This window comes from Adiantum capillus-veneris, chromosome 21 (genome assembly GCF_014529385.1).
Source record: "Adiantum capillus-veneris isolate H3 chromosome 21, ASM1452938v2, whole genome shotgun sequence".
NCBI classification, from domain to species: domain Eukaryota; kingdom Viridiplantae; phylum Streptophyta; class Polypodiopsida; order Polypodiales; family Pteridaceae; genus Adiantum; species Adiantum capillus-veneris.
This window is the reverse complement of record NC_140951.1, coordinates 119,910,289-119,918,100: the sequence shown is the minus strand read 5'-3', so window position 1 is coordinate 119,918,100 and position 7,812 is coordinate 119,910,289. Positions and strand designations below refer to the sequence as shown.

General features: G+C 44.1%; 1 long non-coding RNA gene across 1 annotated transcript; it reads left to right on the top strand.

The window, feature by feature from the left end:
- Positions 1 to 6,982: 6,982 nt before the first annotated feature.
- LOC147431621 (uncharacterized) lies at positions 6,983 to 7,604 on the top strand. The gene is made up of 2 exons (XR_015185762.1): positions 6,983 to 7,205; positions 7,332 to 7,604. It is a non-coding gene; the product is annotated as an uncharacterized LOC147431621 (long non-coding RNA).
- The last annotated feature ends 208 nt before the right edge of the window (positions 7,605 to 7,812 follow it).

Here is a 7,812-nt window from a genome sequence, read left to right as displayed (position 1 = left end):
CTTTGGTATATGAAAAATAAGGTTGGTGTGTGGGCAGCCAAACATCGAATGTCTGACCCTAGGCAACTGACCCTAGGCAAAGGTAGAACGCCTCTACCCCAACACACCATTGGACGAAAGTGCTTGTAGATGTTGGGAAGCTGAATCCCGAATGTTGAAGCTCTGAATACCGAGAAGTGCAAAAGAAACTAGAAGCTCAGTGTGTAAGGCTTCCAATGCTCAGTACCCCTACCAAAGCTTGTTCGACTTGGCTACTTGATTTGCTGCAGATTCCAACTTGCTGCTGCTACCCTCTTCAAGTCAAATTCTCTAACCTCTTTGCTCAATTGTAGAGTGTGTGTGTGTGTGTGTGTGTGTGTGTACACACACCTCCTCCCCTGCAGATCGATTCTTGCAGTTACCAACTTACTTGTGGCTTTCTTCAAGCTTGCTCAATTTTGACATCTCACTGTCTTCACAATTTGCCCGATTTTTGCTCAATTCTATGCTGGATTGTGCGTGTGATTACACACACACACACACACACACACACACACACACACACACACACACACACACACACACACGACGTGTTAGTGGACTCTCCGACAAGCAATTGACCTAGTGAAAAGAGGAGGGTTTTTTCTACACATACCTACTCACTTTGGATTTGTTTTCCAATGGAATCTAAGGCTTAAGTGAGTGGCTTTAAACATCATAAGGGTGATATTTGTCCGCCAGATAGGAAGTACTACAAATCACCTTCACATACTTCCACTAGACCACTACACTGGCATACATCCTTTCATGGTGGGTATTGAGTCAGGGCTATATCAAAGAAGGAGGCCCTACCACATCGCCCCTTACTCCCACCACCCTACTCATCGGAGTAAACCACTCCCGCCTACTTTTTCAAAATGGAAAATCTACATATCTATATGAAGGTTGCAGTGTGGGATATTGAGAGCTTGAGTTTGCAAGACTTTTTGATTGGACCATACTTCCCTAACCAGCTCAATATGGAGCTCCCCAATCAGGTCTGGGCATTCATCATAGGATTACTTCCCCTTTAAATTTCTTGCCTTAAGCTATGGCGGACATTGATAACAAGTGTCCTTCATTAATGACACCTGCCTACCACTTCTAACTCTTTTTTGTTGTTGGCTGTGATGGTGGCAGGTAACATTTGGAGGACTTACCATATCTTGCATGCTAGTGGTTTAATGGGAGTGTTTTTTCTTCCTTGATTGTACATTGCCCAAGTTACACATGATGAATTTACATTTTATGGACTTTTTACCTATGTATGATTGTCTGTTTTATGCTCTGATGGTTGAATTCATCCTACACACACACACACACACACACACACACACACACACACACACACACACACACACACACACACACACGAAGCAAAATAGGTTATTGCTTCTCAACAAGTTTTTGACTTGTAGATCTCGCTAATGGTCACCCAAGACTTGCTCGGTTCAGCTCTTTATCTCAACTCTGAATTGTCAAGTTGTGCTACACTCCCCAAGCTTGTTCACCTTGATAAGCTTTAATTTCCTTGAATTTCCTAGGAAGTCGATTCTACTGCACATGGCGACCTTCACTTGTAGATTTGATGTCGTGTAGTTCTACAGAGTGCTCACTCTTGCTTTTCAAAGATCTCGAAGCTTTTGATGTCCCTTTTGCTCAACGCTATGCCCAATGTGTTAGCTCCCTTTCATGCTCAATTTGACTTGCAAATGCTCGATTCTGAGGTCAACTCCCTCAATACATCTTCTTCTCAAGCTTGATTTCCTTCAAGGTCAGTGTAGCACCCAACAGAGCTTTTGGTTGCCCGCTTGCAAAGCCTTGAATTCATGCTCCATTTCTACAGAGATGCCAATGATGCCTCTCAAAATTCCCTCTTCTCGAGAGGGGCTGCACATGCCGGTGGGGAAGTCAAGCTTTGAGATCCATCGGATCTCCTCATGCGACCTAGTTCCTCCGTGCAAGATCTCTAATGTTGATGATCAAGCTCCATTGCCGCTGCCAAGAGCTCACCAAAGAGGGAAAGCGGTTGCACCACCGCTGATCGTTTCCACAACTCTGATACCAATTGACAAAGTGTTGTGCACTTTTGAATCTGTGCGCGGTGCGGTGAGAGAGAGGGAAGAGGAGAGATCGTGCTGTGTGGGAGGAGCAAACCTCCAATTAGTGAGGGGCTCCTTATTCTTTGGTATATGAAAAATAAGGTTGGTGTGTGGGTGGTCATTCACCGGACGTCTAGCCCTAGGCAAAGGCACAATGCCTTTACCCCAACACACCACCGAACGAAAGCGGTTATCGATGCTAGGAAGCCGAATATCCAACGTCAAAGATCTGAATGCCAAGAAGTGCAAAAGAAGCCAAAAATCAATGCGAAGCCGTGGAAAATAGTCTTTGGAGCCAATCTCCTTCGGATATGTTGAGAGATGTCCAAATCTCCCTAATGCCGAGAGACGAGGCTGAAAGAAAAATCATGTGTGAATGCATGTGTGCCCGCTGCAATGAGAGAGAGGGAAGAGGAGAGATCGTGCTGTGTGGGTGGAGCAAACCTCCCATTAATGAGTAGCTCCTTATTTTTTGGTATATGAAAAATAAGGTTGGTGTGGGGGTGGCCAGACACCGGACGTTCGGCCCTAGGCAAAGGCATAACGCCTTTACCCTAACACACCACTGAAACAAAAGTGCTTATCGATGTCGCAAAGACAAATCTCCAACATTGAAGCTTTAAATGTCAGGAAGTGCAAAAGAAGCCAGAAATCAATGTGTCGAAATCGAGGAGAAATAGTCTTTGGAGCCAATCTGCTTCGGATATGTTGAGAGATGTCCAAATCTCCTTAATGTCAAGAGATGCGGTCAAAAGCAAAATTGTGTGTGTGTGTGTCGTTCTACGCACACAATCTCTCTCCCTCTCTCTCTCTCTCTCTCTCTATATATATATATATATATATATATATATATATATATATATATTCTCACTTTTGTAGTCGATTGGAACGGTGTGTGTGTGTGTGTGTGCACAATCTCTTTCTCTTCTCATTTGTGGCGACCAAAAATCATGTGTGTGTGTGTGCGTGTGTGTGTGTGCACGTACACATAGATTTCTACTTTCCAATTCCTGCACCCTCTCTCTCTCTCTCTCTCTCTCTCTCTTGTGCTGCTATCAATCAAAACCGCGTGTGTATCTATGTATACGTGCACACACACGCGCGCGCACGCACACACACACACACACACACTTTGCTCTCTACCTCTTTTGTGTTGCGTAGCCCTTGTAAGTTGTGTGTAGCGGAAATTGATAACATAGTGAGCATTTCATTAAGAACAAGTTCCTAATGAGCATAGAGAAAGTACTTAATTTGAGAAAACAACGTAGCAATTTACACCTAGCTAATTTGGCATTGACAATACTTGAAAAAAGAGAGAAATAGAACAATTGACGACAGTTGAGGACCGGATTTACATGGAGCCGGTCCCCCCTCCATAAAGGCTTTGTATTATAGTTTCTCCCATCAAAGGAGACTTTTGTACAATACAATCTTTGTGTTCCTTGACAAACTAGTTGGTGCAATAAAGATGGAAGCTTCATGCACCAAATTATGCTTGAAAAACACACCTAGTGTCCCTAGCCTCAGACCTAAGACCTCACACACCTTCAAAAATGGTGAGAGCTAATAGGGAATGAGGATAGATTGAGAGGAAGAATATGTATCTTACGAGAAAGAAGTATTATCCTCACATAATCACTCTAATAGCATATCTTAGCTTAGTAATTAGCATGGTAGAGGAGATGAGCATGCCATTGAAGCTTGGCTCTTGGTTGGATTTGCATTCCATAGCCAAGAGTTGTTGGTGTAGGCCTCCACTTCTCAACGCTTGGAGAAGGAGACGGAGTTCTTCTTGCACACATGAGTTGTGTGTAGCAATGTGTACACTGTGAGACTAAAATGTAGCCCTCTCTCTCTTCTTGGTCGACCCCTCTACTCATGCTGGCCTCTCATTGGCTCCTGCAAAGCTTAGCCAATCAAGAATTAGAAGCATAATTGATAGCCTTGTGACATGTGTCCCCCTTTTCCCTTTTGTGAGAGCTATGGGTAATTAAATAATTCATTTAAACTCTCATTGGACCTTTTTGTCTTCTGGCCAATTGGAATCAGGCAAGCCATTGGGCTGCTAGATGCTCATTGGACCCCTTGGTAGACTGTCCAATACTCTTCTAGGGAGCTTATTTTCTATTGGTTCTTTTATCAAGCATTGTTAGATTGATTGATTAGACTAATTTACTCTAGCCTAATTCTCATTTGTCCACCTCTATGGCTATCCAATAGGATTTGAGGGGGAATTGGGGGCAACTGGCCTAGGAGCCTGCCATGTGTGCACACACACTCCCAAGCTCTCCCCAAAGGGAGAGCTTGGGAGTATGTATTGTTAGGAAATAAGACGTAGCTAAATAGATTTTGAGTAGATTACTTAATGGAGAGAGATAGATTTCACACACAAGAGATTATAGAGTAGAGAGATAGAGAGTACACACGATATACGTGGTTCACCCAATGTGGGCTACGTCCACGGGAAAGCAGCCACTCAATGGCTTTAGTACTTCAAAACAAGAAGTAGTTTACAAAGGGATTATACCCTTAATGGAGCTCCCGCCTTGCTTCACTCTCACCACCTCACACTCACCTTGTTGCATCAACTTCACACTATGAAATGTGTGTAGAAATGGCCTCCTTTTATAGGCCAAAAGGGCTGCCCTCTCTTATGAGAGGCAGCCATGTGTAGCTGCCCTTGTGCGAATAAGTCCAAATCGGACCCTCCAATCCGCCCATGTGTGGCTGCCCTTGAGAAGACAAGTCCGCTTTTGAATTCGGCCACCGGCCATTGACTTCCGACCACCAGCCACCGGCCATTGACTAATCGGCCACCGGCCAACCGACCGGTTGTTTTCCGACCACTTTTCGGCTGCCGTCCGGCCATAATATTCCGGCGAGGGGAAAAAAAAGTCTCGGGGGCCTCCGTCCCCGAGGCCCCTAAAGTTGCCCCTGATTCTTGTCCATGAAAATTTTGGTTTCCGGTGAGTGATTTTCCTTCACGCACGATGGCTTCTCCTCATAATGGAGGCCTTACAAATGTGCGCTTTTACCACAGAAAATTACAAGGGTAAATCAGGCTCCATACTTAACATGTATGTGTGTGTGTGTGTGTTTCTCTCTCATCCCCTACCATTAGGGCTCGCCCCCTCCTTCCTAGGGATGTGGGAAGACTTTTTAGTCTTCCCATGACCATCCAATTTTCCCCTACTTTGGCCATTGGACAATACAATTAAATATAGGAACTTTAGCCTATGGAAGTCTTAATGGACCTGAACCTTAGGTCTTTTAAGCCCCATTGAAGCACACTGCTCTTTTGTAGACTGTCCCCCTTTGGATCCCTATTTTCCCTCCTTTGGATCCCTGACAGAGAAGCCTTACCAATATTCTAGCTTTTACCTTCTTGGTACTTCCTCATATTAAATGAGCAGTTTAACATGAGAAAATTATTTGGGAGAATTAGATATTAGTTTTTATGACAGCCCTATAGGCGTGCGCTCTCTAGTGTTTCAATTGTCTAGTGCTAGCACTATCTTCTTGAGTTACCATCGCTACAACCTTTTGAATTTTGTGCTACTATAGCATCATTGCAAGGATTTGCTAGTGCTACATATTTTCTCACTACAATGTCGATTCTTAATTTCTTGCTCACCTCCTAAGAGCTTCCGATGCTCCCAAGCTCTGCACTGTCAAATGTGGATTTCAGCTTATTCTCTGATACTCTGTAAGAACTCTGCCAGGCCTTCCCCAAGCTCGATTCCACTCTAATTGATTGCTCACATGTTCCCAGGTTTGGTTAAATTTAGCTACTCCCCTTTGCTTCCATATAAGCAAATCTACCCACTATCCTTTCTCCTTGCTCCCAAGGCTTGAGCCTTAGCGTGCCAGGAAGTGGCTCAGAAGACCATAGCTCTGATACCGGGTGCCAAAGGGGGGGGGGAGAGAGAGAGAGAGAGAGAGAGAGAGAGAGAGAGAGAGAGAGAGAGAGAGAGAGAGAGAGAGAGAGAGAACACACAGAGTGGGGTGGAGCAGTGGCAAGACGCAACGCTCACTCCTTATTCTTCTATGTATATAAAGAATAAGCGAGTGGGTTAGTGAGGTCAGTGGGCGATGGACACTGGACCTCTGTCCTAGGGCAAGGCACATGCAACATTTACCCAACACACTAGTACTACTCTACAATCTAAAAGTCACGAAATTTCTACCTCAACCATTTAAGATGTCCTTGCTTTCAATATGAAAAGAAGGAATAATGTTGAGGTACAAGTGCATGGCCGTAAGACCTCATAGAAAGAATAGGGTTGTGTGTACTATGTGAAAATGTTTTAGGTGATCTGATTCATGTAGAACTGCAACCAAGTTTGACCTCATGGCTCAGGTGGAGAACCGTAATAGTTTCTCAATTTTGCAGACATTGACTGAGCCATTAAGACGACACACATATACCACAGTTGATATACACAAGTTATAATGTCGTTCAATTTCATGTCTATTAAAGTCTTTGTTGCTATAATGTCGTCTATTGAATTGTATGAACATCAATTGGTGAACTTCTATAGATGTCAACGGGTGCTAGCTCAGTTGGTAGAGTCGTAGCCTATGTGCGTAAGGTCTTGGGTTCAATACCCCCTTGGCAAGCTGAAGACAAGTTCTAAGTCCTTAGGGACTGTTTCCATGTGTGTGTGATGGGATGCCTCCCTCCCTACCTGTGAGGCCGTTGTACATAGGGTGTGTGCATGTGTTTCAAAGTTCTTGTACTTTCAAAAAAAAGAAAAAGAAAAAGAAAAAAGAGTAGTTGGGATGTTTGGTGGGCCAGGTTAAATTTTAGGAGTTTTTGGTTCCGTTTATCTGGCCGTCCGGATGAGTGTGTCACAAGGCAAGGGCAAGGGCCAATTTCTCTGCAGTGAAACCTAATTTAAACCAGCGTGGAGGTTGAGTGGGAGGAGCAGAGATATCCTGCGCTGCCTGTGTGCCCCGCACCTATGTCGTTGCGTTGAATTCGAGCAACGTAGTCGAAAGTGGTGGGGCGCAGAGCGATGTCGCCAGCGTCTTCCCTCCGCTTCACTTACTCGTAGTGCACATAGCGGCCTACTTTGAAAGCTGGTAAAGCTCTGCGCTCTTCTGCTTCATTCTTGCCGCTTCATTGTGTGTGTGTGTGTGTGTGTGTGTGTGTTTCTAGTATGTCATCATTTAAAGCAAGTCTGACATGTGTCTGGCTTGCGTCGGAAGATGACGAGAGCTTCAACTGCACCTCTTGTCTGCGAGCTGTCGAGGATCTCTTTTCTGTTAACATCGGCCGCTCATGGTTTAGGGTGCAACATTTGTATGCATTGAAGAAGGCAATTTTTGATGTTGTCAGACATATGTCGTCTAAGGTTTATCAATGGACCTGCTGTCGTTGGGCGAGTAGCCCGCATCTCTTATAGTTCCCAGTAGTGCTGCCAATTCCTCTCTTTTTTTGGGGCTATTTTTTCCATCTAATAATTATTAGCATCTTTTATACATTGATTCATGCCTGCAGAAGATTTGATGTTGTGCTTTGGTATTAAGTCTCTGATTTCTTGTCAGGTCTTTGTTCAAAGAAAATGACAGAAAAAACTGTTAGTTAAGCCTTAATCGTGACATGAGAAGATGACAGAGCATAGTTTATCACTAGCATCTTTTATACATTGATGACATCAAAAACTGTCAACAGTAGTTATGACGAGTC